General features: G+C 42.9%; 1 protein-coding gene across 7 annotated transcripts in view; it reads left to right on the forward strand.

Moving 5' to 3' along the window:
* FGGY (FGGY carbohydrate kinase domain containing) overlaps positions 1-16422 on the forward strand; it is a 257963-nt gene that overhangs the window by 70306 nt on the left and 171235 nt on the right. For 4 of the 7 annotated variants that reach the window (XM_017733514.1, XM_017733509.1, XM_017733511.1 and 1 more), the window contains 2 exons: positions 2372-2465; positions 6382-6594. The exons of the other annotated variants lie outside the window; for them this stretch is intronic. The gene's annotated coding sequence lies outside the window, so the exon portion shown is untranslated. The remainder of the gene's footprint in view (positions 1-2371; positions 2466-6381; positions 6595-16422) is intronic. 7 annotated transcript variants of the gene reach the window in all.

Consider the following 16422-nt stretch of genomic DNA (forward strand, 5'->3'; position numbering starts at 1 on the left):
TGACATTTTGTTCTTTTTCCAGACAGCTCAGTGAGGGACTGTCATCATCTCATTTGTCAACTATCTCCTTCATCCAGTCTGTCCATCGGGCAACCATCATTATTAGGCAATCCCAGCCTTCCACAAGACAGTTCCCAGCTCTTTAAACTTGTAAAATGGTTTTCCTGAATCATCTTTTTTGTTTTTTTCCAGTGGTCCTCCATTTGAATAGAAGAGCACCAGAGTTTAGCAGCCCTCCATTGTAGTCCCGGATAGAATGGAAGAATTAATCCTGTCACCTGTTGTGGATTTATCTCTATGTAGGGACAGGGAAGCTGCTAACTCCCACACTCAAATCGAATTTTAAGTCTGACATGAATAAATGCGTAAAATGCAAGTCCCTAACATTGAATACACAAACTCTCTGTAGACTGTCTAAATTATTTCAGGCTAGTTTAATGAAATTAAATTACATAAAAGGCATACAAAGCAACACATTGTTATGTAAAACTCTACAAAGCAAGTGCTGTGATTTTAACTGAGTTGAACAAATAAAAAATTAAGTGTAATTTTTGTTCAGGGCCATGTGTTAGCTTTTGAAAACAAAAAGGAAATAAATGAACCAAGTCACACAGAACATATGTCTGCAGAATAATGGTAAAATACATACTGTAGCTGGACATCTTGGAAGTGTGGTTTTAATTCTTGCTGGTGTTGTGGCTGGAGGCTTTTGTTGTGCAAAAAGGCTACACTGTGTTTGTTTTACAATACAGAATGTTTTTTATTCCTACTACATCAGGAATAATGTAATCCTCTTGGAATAATGTGGTGCGTTCTGAGTCCTTCAGCTGAGACACTTTCCTGGGAAGTGCTGGCAACGTGCAAAAGGCACTGCTCAGTGCTGCTGACAGTGGTCATCCCAGCCAGGGTATGGAGGAGATTGACTTGGGCTATCAAGCCATAAACTTTGAGGCCTAGAATTCCAAAGGAAGGTTTCCCTGTGAGCAGCTGGCTTTAAGCAGTTTCACACAGAATTTCTGTCGCTGTACCCTCAGGGTCGCTTTGTTTAAAAAGCTGTGGGAGAAGTTCCTGTGCTCCCTATCGTGTGCACACTGATTTTGGGAAGAGAGGAGGTGGTGGCTCCTCTCTTCTGGCCATGCCAAGAAGACTCTTGCAATGCATGGCTGGAAAGGTACTTGTCTCTGTTGGCATGTTCCCATTCCCGAGCCCCCGAGTGCTGCGTCACATCCCTGTCCCTCCCAGGGCAGTGAAGTCGTGGGGCGTTGCTGGCATCGTTCAGAGCATGGGCCAACAGTGTAACAGCTTAATTAGCTCTTCCTTGTTAAGCAAGATTTCATAATGTAGGTACACGTGTTTAGCTGTCAGCTCCATTCTTGCAATAAAAGGAAAACCAAACCAGTAATAAATAGAGAATTGCACAAGGCGATCTCCAAATAATGGCATTGGGTGGAACATGACAATTAGGAGCTGTGGCTGCAAAGCAGATTGGTGCTTCCTATTCCTCCTAAAAACAGCTCTTCAAACTGATGCAGCAACCAAGGGGGATATTGAAAGCATGGGGATGCCTTTGTATCCCTCCTGGTGCTCCTGATCCAGGTGGAAGTGAGGAACTCAGCCCCACACCTCATCCTCTGTCTCTGAGAGGAATTTAGTTCCAGGGTACTGAGCAAAAGTACTGCAAATTCACCCTCCTACTTCATGCTGTGAGAGTCCCTGACATTGCACAGACCTTTGAGCTCCCAGGTCATGAAGTACTCAGTAACCAGGCACTGACTTTTCAGTATTATTTTGAACGGTTGTAGAAAAAGATTTCTGAATGCGTAGATAAATCAAGCATTAAAAGTAGAGACAAAATTATTGCAAAAATATGGAAAAATTACTTTTAAAAATCACCCATAATTTCAATTTTTAAAGGTCTTAGCTTAGATTTAGAAGGTAATGATTCATTTTTGTAGCATTTTGTTGTATTACATGAAATACTATTTTTTGGTGAAGGCAGGTTAACATGACCAGGAGATGCGTATTCATCTCTCAGTACATTTGTATTAAAATCAATGAGTAACTGAAATGATTAATACCATTCCAGATTTCTTCAAACAACATTAAGCCACAAATGTCTTATTTTTAAAACCCCAGAGTTTTCCTCAGATGTTTATTTTTGAAACTGTGGTAGTGTTGCATACCTAAAATATGAATGTATTGAGAGTGGCGGAATGTCCTCGTAATAGAATATATTATACATAGCCTTCTAAAATATAAAGGCTTCCAAAAGCATTTGCAAAATTTAGATTTCAAAGCACCAAGTTCCTACAGTTTTGTCCAGATTAGATAAAAAAAAAAGAAGAATACTGAATTTGAGTCTTTTTTACAGAAGTCACTGAGACAACTTCTTCTGACTTCATTATTTACATGCCAGCTCATAAAATTCTGGAAAAAATGAGGAGAGGGGGTTCTTCAGGACAGAGGTAAGAGATACCTGAAATACCACATTCCAGAGTGATTCTCCTCACCCCCAGTTTTGCTGTGCTTTGTCTTGGGAGTTTCTTTGGCTTGGGCAGGGAGTTATCCTGATGGATCATTGCTGTGCCCCACAGCTGACCCCAAGCTCTCCCCTTCCCCGTCCTGAGTCACACACTGTGGATGGCAGCGTGCTGGGACAGAGCAGAAAGGGACAAAATCGCTCAGCACTGTGGGGGTGTGAGACAAACCCAGTTTCAAACCCTTGGTACCTCCTTTTTAGGGTATTTCAGCTGACAAGACACATTGGAAACTCTTGTCTCTGACATGGATTTTTGCAGAAGTGCCCGACACTGAATGATGGCACAGCGGTAATCCCTAGGACTTTCTTCCTTCACAGATTAAAGTTATGACCCCATTTTGCTTGTAAATTAACTTGAATTATCACCTAGGGCAACTAATGCTCTTGATCAAAATGTTACTGACAAATTTGTTGTTTACTTGAATCTAGACATAAACATGACCTTTGAACACTGTGAGGAAGAAGCTTTTTTTTCACATGCATTTTTCACCAGAAAAACAAAATCTTGGAGATGATTTTATCCACAATTGTTTGCTTAATTATTAACATATTTTTTTAATGAATTGGTAATGTTTTGTGGGGGAGGGAGAAATAATTTTCTAGGCAGTTCTATTCTGAACCAAACCCCATCTGACATGGATATAATCAAGATTTTACAACTACTTCAGTGGATCAGTGCAGGAAGCAGTCATTTACACTCCCCTGGAAGTGGGAATGCTGCACATGCACCATCATCAGGGGTACTCAAATCAACCTCAAAAAGAATGCTATTAAGCTTTTTGCATTAATTATGCGTAAACCCATCCCTCTAGTGATACTGGGGCTAATTTTTAATTGATACCTTTAAATCAATTCCTTCATGGACAGGCAGTGGTTGATGATGAACTGTTACTCAGGGGCACTCTCGGGGAAGGGAAGCCAATATTGTCCCGTCAGCAGTCAGGTACATTACAGCCATTGCTGTACGTCTCCTTCTGATGTGTTTTGATGGTGCTCATTTCTCCTGGCATGCTTTTAGCTCCCAGGGATTCAGATGTGTCAGCTACTATAGCTGTAAGAAAACATTGATGATGGATTTATAACACCCAGACTTCAACTTACTGACCTGAAAAATGGCTGCGGATTTGCTTTTGCAGCAAAATTGGTTTTACCCGTACAAAGCCCTTGCTTCCTAAGTTCCCTTATCAGTATTTTAATGAAACATTTTACCCTGGTTATAATTCATGACTCTTGTCAGAATAAGTTTTCTCAATGAGGCATAGTTGGGGTAGCTACTGAATTTATGGGAAGGAATCAACTTAATCTCTTTAAAAGCAAAGTCGTCTTCTGAAGTGTCAATTGAGCTCTACAGAATGATGGTTCTGAAATATCTCCCTGTCTGTGGGAAGGAGGGGTTTCTCTGGCAGAGAGATGCTGGAGCTCTGTCAGGGCAGTGGTTGGCCAAGGTTGTACTCCTGAGCCAGCCATTCCAGCAGAAAAACCGAATAGATTATTAAATAATGAATTAAATGTATCTAATATATATTTTCCATCTACATTCTCCCATTGGAGGGGGAGCTCCCAGGGACAGTGTCAGCTCTGGGCTGTTCATGCTAGATTTGTTGGAAGCTTTACTGAATCTCCTGAGAGAAAAAAGAATCTGCCCAACAGCAATCCCACTGGATGAAGTCAGGAGATCTTGGGTCACTTTTCAGTGTGATTATGGATTTTCCTGTGTCCTTGGATTAGCTATTCAACCCGTTCTTTCTCAATTTCCCATCTGCAAAATGGGAATGACAGTATTTCCCTCACTGACACGGAACAGACCTCTGCCTAGGTACTATCCCAAACTGTAGGACAGATCTGGGATATGTTCTTGGACTTGTTGTTTTGTCTCAAGTAAAGAGGGTCTCCCATGTGCAAGTGAAATGGGATCTCTCTCCTACAGCCATATCTTGAGGGCTAACTGGATTAGGGAGGACAAGTGAAAGGAGCAGCATTTTAGAATTATTTCTGTGCTGCAAATCAGTTTAAATGTTTTGAAGTTGCATAAGATCATCCCCCATAGATGTCAGACAGAAGGAGCCAGATTATTTGGCTTTGAAGTACATCAGAAAGTGGCTTCTTCCCCTCCCTTCTCCGGCAATTCCTCTAATATTTCCTCCATCCCACAGACAGAATTTAGCTCCTAGAATAGGCTTCCCCTGGAGCACCTCGGAGTGCATCCCTAAAAGAGTCACTGGGATGTTGTAGCATATAATTCATAACCAGAAACATTTCCCTTGTGGACAGGTTCCTTGACACACCCTAGGCTGAGGGCAGACAGCTGTGGTTTTCCTTCGGTTTCGGGAGGCCGGGATAACCTCCCTCCTGCAAGTCACTAATGGAGATGTTTGGCTCCTGGCACCTGCTGCCGCAGCGGTGACTGGAGAACAGAAGTTACTGAGCAGTGAACAGGGAGAGATCAGACAGAAGAAGAGCAGGATGCCCCAATGTGCTGCTCTCCTTGAACCTTTAGCATTTAATCTGAAAACTCACTCTGTCCTTGGCTCTGGATTGATGCCCCACATACCAGAGTGGGGTTAGTGGGATCAACCTCTCTGGAAGTACAGTGGGAGCAAAGGCCATCTGGCCATGCTCAGTTGATGGGTTTGGTCAGTACCACACTGGGCTGGATGTCCATCCAGTTCTGGTGGGCCAGGACAGTAAATAAAGGAGCTCTTCTCTCCTGGAGGAGACTGAAAGTGCAAATTTGGGGTCCTCACATGGGATGAACAGGCCAGCAGGGAGAGCAGAGCTGCTCCGCGGTGCTCAGCTTTATAAGTGGTGCAGAGCCCTGTTCCTTGGCCTGAGGAGACAGCAGAGCCCAGAAAAGGTTGCTGCTGTTTGGGGGGAGAAGGAAACTGAACCCAATTCCCTCCCCATCCCCACCCCATTGACTGAGCCCTTCTGGCCTCCTCGCGGGGCCCCCGACACTGCTCTGCTCCGAGAGCCTGCGCCAGGAGTTCCTACCTCTTGTTTACAGCTCCCTGCTCAGACCTGGTGTCTGCTCTCTCCTCTCAGCTAATTTGCAGACAGAGGCCTCGAGGGCTTTGGGTTGGTGCCACCAGACTCCTGCGAGCTCCAGCGGTCGTGTTCTCTCCCAGACAATGACTTCAGTAGCCTCCAGGCACCCCAGAACCTCCTAACAAACATCTTTCCTAACTGCCTTATTAACTGATTGCTCTAGTAAGATAACAATTAACACCCTTACTTGTGCCTTGGCTCAGCCAAAAATATTCTCAAGTGGACTTAGAAATGCATAAAATGAATAAATGATTTATGTTTACTATTTTTAATGGAGCTACTTATTAGCAACTCTCTCATACAGAGCACCGTAAAAACACTCCTGGTTTCGTTACATATTTAGAAGGTGGTAATGAAAAGCTGTAGGGAATAAAATGGGGAAACATTCCCTGAGCCAAATTCTGCTCTCAGTTGTATTTAAAGATCTTGCTGAGTTAAATTCTAGAGAGGATTTTGGCCAGAAAAGCATTAAAATTGAAAGAAATTTCTGTCATCTGCTCATTGCAACTCAGCCATTCAGAACATGCCCCAGCCAGGAGGAGGGTGCCTGCCCTGTCAGTATAGACTCAAAAACCCAAGGGCAGGATGTGTCTCTGTGGAGCAGATCACACAGGCTGTATTTACACATGCAGTCCATATTCTTGATGATACCAGGCATGAGACAGTCAGAATTTTACCATGGCAGTCTGCAGGAGTGGTGCTGGCTTCAAGATGCCTCCAGCACCTCTGACCTTGGTGGGAAGTGGGAAGGTTCCTGCTGCAAATCTTCACTAATTTATGTTGTTTCTTCCTAAAAGCGCTAATTAGGATGGTGTGGTAGACTTCAGAGAAGAGCCCTGACACAGTTTTTGGGATATGTGCTACTGCTGGGTGACAAGAAATGCCACCCTTCATCCATGTCCTCCATGTTCTCCACATGGAAGTGAAGGTGCTGCCCTTTGTGTTTAAGGTCCAGGTGCATTTGGGAGCCTTGACACGTGGGAATGGAGCAGGTGAACTCTTCATAGTGGGTGAGTTACTCTGATTTGATTCTTCAGCCACAAATAGTGTTTGCTGAAATGAAGCGATGGGATCCATCCATGACACACAACACACACAATGCCCAGATTTGTTTGACCAACCACCTCAATCACGTTGTCTTATTCCAACTCAAAGAGAAGTCCCAAGCCCTGCTTCCCACTTACTTTACAAGCTCTGTGGATCTCTGCTCACTGAAGAGAGTGGTGCAGGCACATATCAAGCTGGTTTATCCTGAGATCTGTATTTAATATTTAGGATATTTCCTTTTGCATCCACTCTACCCTAAAAATGCTCATAGAACACTTTTGCAAATACCTTTAAATACCTGCAAATATTTTCCTGCTCTCTTTGCTCACATCTGCTGTGAGAATTAATAGTGTTCATCACCTGAAGTTCTCCAAAGAATTGGCAGTACCTGATTTTCTTCTGGACAGGACAGGATTTCAGTGCTGCCTGAAAAATCAGAGCACTCTAAGGTGCTGGAAGTGCCAGATCATTAATCTCTGGAGATCCTAGAGAATTTTCCAAACTTCCATTCTTTCACTAATGTGTAAATGAACATCCTGTGGATATTATCAACATTTCTGGGGCAGCCTTATCAGTCAGTCCCATATGAGCTAAAGGCTACAGACCTGCACTTGTCATGAAGAAATACTGGATTTTAAGATAACTCCCATACCAGCCTCGCTGATGTTTCTTAAAATGATGTATTGCTCTATTTTTTTAATTTTCAGAAATAAAAATGAGTTTGCTTCAGGGCAGAGACAGTCTAAAAGCTTGTGCTAATAAATCTCTGCAAGTTTAGTAGTGCTTAATACATATTCTGCTTCAAGTGCTTTTTAAATGCATTATCACCTTTAAGTAAATACAGTGGAAGGCTGCCAAGTGGCTGGATGTTGCACTCTGTAAATTTATGCATTTATATCATTAATGCAATGAAATGTTTAAGCCTTCATTGAATTTTGCTAACTGATTTGCAGTTTGAATGGTCATAATTTTCTGCATTTATCAATTACCATTTAAGTAGCTGCTCTAATATTTCTGTTTAGGCAGGCAAAGCACATTCACCAAAATACTTCTTATCTGAATTAGATTTGGGATGAAGGAAAACAGAGGATGTACCCAAGGTATAAAGAGTTCAGAGCTGCTTGTTCTTGATAGGAAACAGCATTGACAGGGATCAGCAGTTTGAGCACTCCCACCTCCAACAGATGTCAATACTCAGCAGCAGATTGTGTTCCCAACATTTTAACATCAAGCCCTACCTGTTCAGAAGCTTATTCAGAGTTAGGCATTATGGAAAAGTAATTTTTAAAGAGCTGTGTACTGTCTTTTAAAATTTATACTCATTTGCTGAAACTTTTTGACATGATATTAACATATGTGTTAAAAATAGGCTCTAATTTCTGAGCTGTTCCACATTAGGGAGTGATAATTCCTCTTGAATTTTTGCTATAAGGAAAGAAAAAGAATATAGTGATTCTGTATCTTTTTCTGCCTGTTTTGCCCATGTTTCAAATTTAGAAACAAGCAAAGAATGGACCAAGTGCCTCATATGAAGAGACAGAGAAACATTTCTCAGCTCCCACTTGGGTTTAGTTTTCCAGAGTGACTAATAAGAAGGTGGTGATTGCTTCATTAGCATGCACTGAACTGAGTGCACAATGTAATTATATATTTCAGTTGTAATTAGGACATTTAATTGATTTGTTTTAACTAAATTAACAGACATCAGGAAAAAAACCCAAAGATTTGTGGCAGATTTTGAAATGTTTTCCACACAGCCAGCTGGGTTCAGCTGAGCAGAAAATATCTGTTTTATTTCTGGATAATGTTAGGAAGATCAAAAACCTTGTTATTGAGAAACTGTTATAAAATAATGTTGCATGTCTTCAGCTCTCTCCTTTATTTGCGAAAAATTCACCAGCTGAAATCCACAGCATTCTTATGGATACCTTTGGGGAAAGAAGAAGTGAGCAATGACTCCAGCAGGAAATGTTTCCATACATTGCCATAAGAAACGGGGTTAAAATGCAGATTTCCCTTTATTGCATTGGTCAGTTGGTAACTCTGCTGCCCAGCTAGACAAATACAGGCATCATTTAGAAACATTTTCTTCCTCCTTTTCGGTCACCTACTTCCCTCTGATTGTTTTCCTGGTTTTGCAACCTGGCTCCACACTTCTTGATTCTGGGTTCTTCCAGCAAGATGCCTTTTTGCTTCCAGTTTCTAGTTTGAACTGCTGAAACAGCACAAGAGAGCCTCAACACGCAACACAGCTGATCTTCTGGAAGTATTACAAGGTCTCTCCCATCATTTTACCAACATTTTGTCTTGGAGAAGAGGGGGAATATTTAAAGTAGAGCTTAAAAAGTCTGTAAATTGAAATCCAGCTACATTCAGCCAGATGTTATATTCACATGGACAACCTAATCCACAGGACCCACAACGGCTCCCAAAACTACCCCTGACCCTCAGGCTGAGAGGGTTGGACACCCCAACCCAAAAAGTGTTTGTGTGTGAAACTCATTGGTCTTTTCATTTCTGTTTCTATTGCTCATGCCCTATTTTGAATTTTCCCCATTTCAGTACAGCCATGTTGCAAAAATAAATAACAGCCTCCAAATCCATCCCATGGGACTTGTCCCAAGAAAAATGCTGCAAATGAGTCTGGAGACAAGACATGCCTCGGAGGCAGCCGTGGTTTGCTGCTCGTGCATATCTGCAGAAGTTGGCTGTGAGGAGCAGTTTAGAAACCTCTGGGGTGAGAATGAGGTGGGGCAGCTGAAAGTGTTGTGGTTCCCACATTTATTCTGCTCTTGCATTTACAAGAATAACGTGGAATTGAGTGTGTCGCTGGACACACAGGGAACAGGAGAAAGAAAAACTAAAGGAAAGGCCGAGCTCCCTTCTGGTAAAACCCGTTCTAGCTTTTAGGAACAGCTCATAACCCACTGTTTACAAACAGCAGCAGCATCAGTCTACAGCACAAATTACTCATAGTGAGAAAAAACAAACAAAAAAAGCAAGCAAAATCCCCAGGTTGCCGCTGAGTTCTGACACAGGGCACTAAAAATAGGCAAATTCAGACTGAAAGTCCCATCAGGGCAAACAGTTCCCCTCTATTCCTGAGTTGTGAGGGACTCTGCACTAAAGGGGGGAAACAAAATTTGTCTCCAAAATGTTTTTCTTTGAAAATATGGTTTCATTTGAATGAAACATTTCTTCAGGAACTTGTCAGAAACAATTTAATTTTATCGAGAGCTCTCGAGGCAAAGAGATCCTCTGATAATGTCAATCACTTCATGTCAATATTTTTAGAACGTGCCCTGCATATTTTTATTTCAAGTGATTGTTCCTATTTACATATTTTTCAGTTCCTTCAAGAAATGTTTAGAATTAAGGTTGGAAAATAAGGATGAGATTAATTCATTTGATCCAACGGAAATAATCTAGTTGACACATAATTCCTTTCTATTTTTAATGACTTTATGTGGGAATAGCAGAATTTATTGCAACCCTGATAACACAGACTCAAAACCTATGGAAAAATATTTGCTTTAACAGCAATATATATTACCAGGAAGTCTTGAAATTAATGGTTTGTTCTAAAAACCATTTTGTTTTAAGTATGTTTGCATTGAGAATGTTGGCTGGGTCATTATGGCTCTGCTTTAGGAATGAAAACAAGTTTTGAAATAACAGTTTTAATGAAATAATAATTAAGGGGTTTTTCCCAAGCTGTAGGAGAAAGCAGGGTTCCCAAACACCCTTTAAAGTGCAGGATGTTCTGAACTCTCCAGCCAAACTGAAGGAAAGCCACGGGGAACGTGGGGAAAACCCCTCCATGTGCTGTTGATTTGCACAAGGCTTGGTTGGGCTCTGCTGAGAGCAGCCAGCTCGACATTTAGGATTTGGCAAAGCCCGTGGGGAGCAGGGTGTGCCTGGCCTGGGCAGGGCCACAGCTGCATCAGGGAGATGCTGCACATCCACAGCAGGATCAGCCTGGGATGTGGGTCCTGGCTCTGCCACCCCTTCCCTAGCCTCAAATAAAATCCCATTTTCCAGGCTTTCAGAAAGCTTGTTACTATAGTACAACAACGGAATGTACAGAAGCTCAGCATCTTCCAAAATATGACCTTGATGCGATGTCATATTTCCATTTCCAATAGTAAAATGAGGAGATGGAAACATTTTCTTGTTCCTTGCCCTCTCCCATCAGGTTAGATTATTGTCTCCTGCTAGCTGTCAGGAATCCAATCTCCATTTATGTCTGCAACTCAATTATATTATTTTTAGTATTTATCTACTACGCTTCTTTAGAAAAATATAGCAAAACAGGGAAGAATTACATATTTGGATCATCAGCACATCAGGATGATTCATAGCAAGGAAAGAGTTGGGCCATTTCATGACCCTTTCTATCACTTAGTAGCTAAAATTCAGTCTGTAAAATGTTTTCAATATATTAGATCTTTAAATACATATATTTTCTCTTAGAAAGATTTTTTTAAAGTGTGTTACATTAGTTGTTTGTTTCTGTGCACTCTAAGAAATCCAAACTTTGCATTTTGGTGCCATATTGCAACAGGAAGCAAAAATAAAAAGTCTAAAACCAAAAAGTGAAAGCACATCAGCCCATTTTGCCTTTCACTTGGGGTAGAAATGCAAGCTTTTAAAGCACAAATAGTAATCAGAGCTCAACTTTTCACTCTTAATGAGTATAGATTCCACAGCCAAAGAGTAAAATTAGAGAATAGTCCCACGTGCCCTTTTAAAAGTTTGAGGTTTACAGTCTTTTTCTCTTTTTATTGTAGGAAACCAAGAATCTGTTTATTATCTGTTTATTATAAAGCAAAAACACTTTCAAATGAAATGTCTTTGAATTAGAAAAGACTAAACCTCAAGTTAAATTGGGAGAGTTTGAGTGCACTATTGAACTCCTGCCTTCTGTTAGCAGAACACAGGAGTTTCTGAAATCTGAAGGGAAATTGCTGTAGGAGTAACTGCAATAATAGTAAATTACTCATTCCTTAGAAGATATGGTATTCCTGAATATTGGACTCCAGTATTCATAGAATCACAGCATGATTTGCTTGGAAGGGACCTTAAAGATCATCTCATTGCCCTTTTCCAGGAATATTTTATTTGCTTCAAGCCCTTGGGTTTGGTGTTTCAGAAGGGAAAGGTGCTTGTCCACAAGCAAATTATTTGTGGTAACTCAGATTTCCAGGTATTTGGATAAAGGCTTAAATAATTTTTCAGACAATCCCTTCAGTGGTCAGTTCAGAAAGATCCGAACACCTTGCACAAGGGTTACTGGAAAATGCTTAACATCATCTTCGTTCTGCCCATTTCCAGGGAAATGTTGAGTCTCACTGGTATTGCAGTAAAATTATAATATCTGCTTTCGAGCCCTTCCTGAAAGTGTCACATTAATCATCTCAAGCTATCATATCAAATACTTCAAACTGAGAAAAAACTGTCTTTCTGGAGAATGGTGAGACTCTACAGAAAGGCACAAATCTTTGCATTTGAAAGAATAATGTTAATAACTCACACTCTTCCAAGAAACATACCATTTTAGTGCCTGCTGGGTTTTGTTGTTTAAATCAGCGGAGTGGTCTACAGGTTAAGCTTGCTAACTAAATTATGAGCTGTAATTAAGCTAAGAAATGCCAGCCAAAGCCCCCCAGTTTGTGTTGAGGGATAACTGGGATCTGCAGCAGAGGAAGAATACACTTTATGTAGGGCTGGCTCACAGAGTATTTTACATTCAGCATAAAGAGCCTTCTGGCTACTCTGTTGTATAGATTCCTAATCTCCTTTAATTCAATTTCCTTTCCTCCTGTGGGCAGCTATAGCACCTTTTGCACCAGCTGAAGGGCTGTAAATCCTGCACTCACACACTCAGCTCCTTTCCCCGGGGGCTGGAGGAAGGCTCAGATCTGGGAGCAGGCGAGAAGGGCTGCTTTGACCCGGGCTGAAGAGTTAATCTGATGAAAACTTGAGCACGGCCTCGGCTGAGCTCTGCACTCACTTGTGGTGTCGAGCCAGGGCAGGACCAAGCCAACAAGAGTATTCTGGCATCAGCTCCTGGAGGTTACAAGAACCTTATGTATCATTTTATGTATTTTCTTTTCATGTGTCTATAATCAATTCCAGTGGCAAGGCTTGTGTTTTGGTTCGTACAGCCAAGCCAGCCAATGGACTTGGCTCCATTTTCAAACCTCTTGGCTTGTTAAATGTCAGAGCCTGAGCTGGGCTCCTCTTTGTACTCCCATCTCATACAATTGGCCTGAGTTATGTGTGTTCCCTGAGAGCACAAGCACGGCCCAGAATACAAATCAAACCTACTTAGGAGCCAAACACAGAGGTCAGCGAAGCAAATATTTGTGTCTCCCCAAACTACCTTTCCTGCCTCCTGGCACAGCCAGGAGAGGCCCTGGCTGCACAGCTCTCCTCAGTCCCATATGCCAAGAACTGAAAAAGAAATAGAGTAATAATAGATTCCCCTGTGACTTACTGGATACTTGCACCTAAGGAAAAACATAAATTCTCTGGAAGAGGGAGGCACTGGAGATTTTGGGTTTGCTTTTTTTGTGATGGTTTCTTCAGAATGTTGATAATCTTCGATCTCCTTAAATAAGGTGCTGGAGAATAACGACTGCTGCATGCAAAAGTGATCAGTCCAGCGTGAGGTATTTAAATCTCCAGTAATACCTAGGAAACACTGAAATAGCAGACAAAAGAATATTTAGGGGATTAATATTAAATGTATTATCTTTAGAATACTCTTACAGGCTTTGACTGAAGAAACTGACAGATGCAATTTTACAAGCATTTTATTGGAGTGTGGTCAGAGATGCTGTTCCAGTTGCAGCTGAACTGAGTCAAGAAAATATCAATCTCAAGATGAGCTAGCTCAAAAAAAAAAAAAAAAGGCAAAAAAAAAAAAGCCCACACAATAAACCTACTAAAAAATACTTAAGCTAAGCTGGATCACTCTGACAGAGCCAGATTTGGGAGTGTCTGCAGATGTGGTTATGAGGCTCATGGAAAAGGGTGGTAACCCCTAATGGGGGGCAGTGGATACACAGCTGTGGGCAGGCTGGAGGTGAAAATGTCTTAACCTGGCTCAGCTGCTGCTGGAACAGCTCGGGCTGTGCCCTTATTTACACAACACTGGGATTTCTTAAGAGAGGAATTCTTAGATGGAAGAGCAAGCTGCTGTCCAAGTTCGCAGTGGGATGTGCTGCATCCCAAAATCTGTGCATAAATATACAATCCCCCAAACGTGTGTCTGAAGTGAACATTCAGTCCTTCAGAGCACCAGCACATAATACTGGCTCCGATTCCTCCCATAGCCATGGTGGTTGGAGCACAGGATGTTCCAAACAGCACATTTTGCTGCAGGAGTCTCAGCTGTAGATCTTGAGCAGAGAGAGGCTTCTATTAAATGCATCTGTACTTGTGTGTCTTTGGTCTGTATCAGATTCTCCTTAGGTTACTTAAACTGCTTCCAGATTAAGCTCTCCTATGCCCCCACTGCTCCATGATATTCTTAACCCTCTCCTGCCCTGCCACCCATCCACCAGGGTGAACCACTTGCCTGAAGCCAGCAGGGAGCCCAGCCTTTGCCTCGTGGGAAGAGAGATTAATTGGTTAAGAGTGAAGCACCCGGGCTGCAGATGAGGCCCCACCAGCCTCTCCAAACAGGGGAGGGACACAGGGCTGTGCTCTACTGAAAGGTCACAGTGAGCTCACGCCACAGGATGGCTTTTGGGCAGGACCCTCACTGGGTGGAGGGAGCTGCCTGAGTGTTCCAGGGCTGGCCTGGTGGGAGGGGAAAGCCCAACCACACCAAAGGGAAGAGGGGTGTGGAGGGGAAATTGGATACGAGGGCTCCAAGTGTTGGGTTGGTTTAGATTGGATGCAAAGAGATGGAAAGATGTGGTTTAGCACATTTAATACCTTTGTTTCAATTTTTGCCCCCAGAGCAGCTAAGAAGCTGTGACGGGGTAATGACGACATCGACTGTGCTTTATCCTGAGATTTTTCCAGGGGCTTTTTGTCCCATATGCTCTCAAGCTCTGCTGCACTGCAGGACCACAGTGTCTGTGGTTGTGTGGATCACAGAGACCCTGTAACAATTAGCCCTGGCCCACTCCTGAGAGTCCCAAACAGGAGGGGGACTGGCTGCCAGGCGCTGGGCTTGCCACACAGAGCTCCATGCTTGGCTGACTTCTGCTGTGTCCAGGAGAAGGTGGGGTAAGGAAAACCTAGTGTCACACTGCCCAGTTGTCCTTCAGGCATCTCCCTTTGGCTGCTGAGCTGCATTCAGTGCCCTGTAAGGAAGGAAGCTGAGTAGCACTGGGACAGCACCTTGAGGTGCAGCCACTGGCATCGTGTCCAGAGCTCAGCAGGTCTCTAAAATTCACAAGATTTGGCATCTGTGCAGTCTTATAAACCTACATCCCCTCCATGGTGGAGTGGTCATCTGGTATCGTCCTCCTGTTTAGGAAGGGCAGTCTGTCTGTGAGACAAAAATTTGGGAGTCTCCCAAGTTTATTTTTTACTAGTATGAACTCTACGGCATCAATTACTTTTTCAAAGGGAATGTTTAACACTGCTGGGATAGGTCTCAGGAGAAGGGTGAAAATCAGCCTTCAAATTTTATATTCACTTAAGGTTTTGAAGATGAAAGTTGCAGATTTAGGGCTGGTCTGGTATTGCTGAAGAAGGTGGATGCCCTGTGGAAGACCTCACTCTTCCCACCTGGGAATCCTGCCCTGGTAGCCCCAGCAGCCTGCACCTCACCCAGCACAAAGTGCAGGTGCCAGGCCTGCCTTTCCTGGCTGGTATTTTTTAATAAATAATCCCAGATCGTTTTGGTGATTCTTAGAAAAACTTGTGTCATTCAAACCTGCTGTGCTACAGGACTTCCCTGGCACTGCTGGGCAGGCCCAGGGGCCAGAGCCTGTGGGGCAGAGAGTGAATCACCCTGGCCCTGCTCCAGGGCTCTGAAACCTGCTGGACCCCGTGTCCTGCAGAGAGAGGAGGATTCCCTGGCATATACAATTTTATAGGATCAGATAGTCATCAGAGTGGCTTGAGAAGAGCATGAAGACAAATCCTCAGGGTGTTGGGAAAAGCAAACTATCAGGATAAAGCAGAGGCAGTTTCTTTTCTCTGCAGGGTGTCAAATGTATGTAGTTCTTGGCAGAAGTTTTCCCAGTGACCTTAGCCTAGTGATATAAATTTTAATTGCAACTTTAAATGATGCTGGGACCAGATGGGTGAAGACTAAAGGAACACTGTTAGCTCTGCCCAGCCCCTCTCTGTCAGAGCTTTGCTTGCAGAGTATGAAGAAAGGCTTTGGGAGAGGCCTTAGGTCAGGACCATTTGGTTTAAGGGTAGCAGCAGAGCAGGAATACGTTATCCCCATCACTTTGTTTGTATGGTTGAGAAAATGGCCTCAAGTTGCATCAGAGAAGGTTTAGATTGGATATTAGGAAAAGTTTCTTCACTGAAAGCGTGGTCAGGCATTGGAACAGGCTGCCCAGGGTGGTGGTGGAATCGCCATCCCTGAGAATGTTCAAAAAACACGGGGATGTGGCACTTGAGGATATGGTTTAGTGGTGCTGGGTTGATGGTTGGACTCAATGGTCTTAGAGGGCTTTCCCAACCTCAGCGACTCCGTGATCCTGTGGCCAGCTCCAGTGCTGGGGTGAAGGATGTGTTAGCTGCTGCCCCAAAGGACAAACTGGGCAGTTCTGCCATCCCACAACACCATTTTCCAAAGACACAGGAGAACC

The sequence above is a fragment of the Corvus brachyrhynchos genome, unplaced genomic scaffold (genome assembly GCF_000691975.1).
Source record: "Corvus brachyrhynchos isolate BGI_N302 unplaced genomic scaffold, ASM69197v1 scaffold34, whole genome shotgun sequence".
NCBI lineage: Eukaryota > Metazoa > Chordata > Aves > Passeriformes > Corvidae > Corvus > Corvus brachyrhynchos.